At 39.2% G+C, this 615-nt stretch overlaps 1 non-coding gene across 1 annotated transcript; it reads left to right on the top strand.

Annotated features, from left to right (window-relative positions):
- The first annotated feature begins 200 nt into the window (after positions 1 to 200).
- On the top strand, positions 201 to 307 carry LOC128291318 (small nucleolar RNA R71). Its single transcript, XR_008281094.1, has one exon. It is a non-coding gene; the product is annotated as a small nucleolar RNA R71 (small nucleolar RNA).
- Positions 308 to 615: the final 308 nt, after the last annotated feature.

Here is a 615-nt window from a genome sequence, read left to right as displayed (position 1 = left end):
ATGTTAAAAACACCAGCTGCTTTCGTTGGCTTTGTCTTCATTACTTGCCACTGATAATTATTCAGTGACATCTCTTCATAAATTCATAAGCATCCTCAGGTGTCTTATTATTGATAGTTCCGCCAGTGGCTGCGTCGATCATTTGTCAAGTCGAAGGATTCAGGCCATTGTGGAACGTTTGAACCTGTAGTCAAAGTGGTAACCCATGGTGAAGGCACCATCTCAACAAGTCCTTGTATCTCTCCCATGCATCGTAGAGTGTTTCTAGATCCATCTGCATAAAAGAGGAGATATCATTACGTAATTTGACTGTTTTAGCCAGCAGAAAATATTTTAATAAAAACTTTTTGGTCATTTGTTCCCAAGTAGTGATTGACCCTCGTGGTAACGAGTTCAACCCTCGTGGCGAATTGCGTCATCAGAAACGCCATTAATTTTAAATGTATCACATAGTTCCAAAAAGTTTGCCAAGTAAGCGTTGGGATCTTCGTCCTACAAACCATCAAACTGAACAAATTGTTGTATTATTTGAATTGTGTTAGGTTTCAGTTCAAAAGTATTTGCAGCAACAGCAGGCCTAACTATGCTCGATTCAGTTCCTGTTAAAGAAGGTTT

The sequence above is a fragment of the Gossypium arboreum genome, chromosome 3 (assembly GCF_025698485.1).
Source record: "Gossypium arboreum isolate Shixiya-1 chromosome 3, ASM2569848v2, whole genome shotgun sequence".
Lineage (NCBI taxonomy): Eukaryota > Viridiplantae > Streptophyta > Magnoliopsida > Malvales > Malvaceae > Gossypium > Gossypium arboreum.
This window is presented reverse-complemented; position numbering and strand designations above follow the sequence as displayed.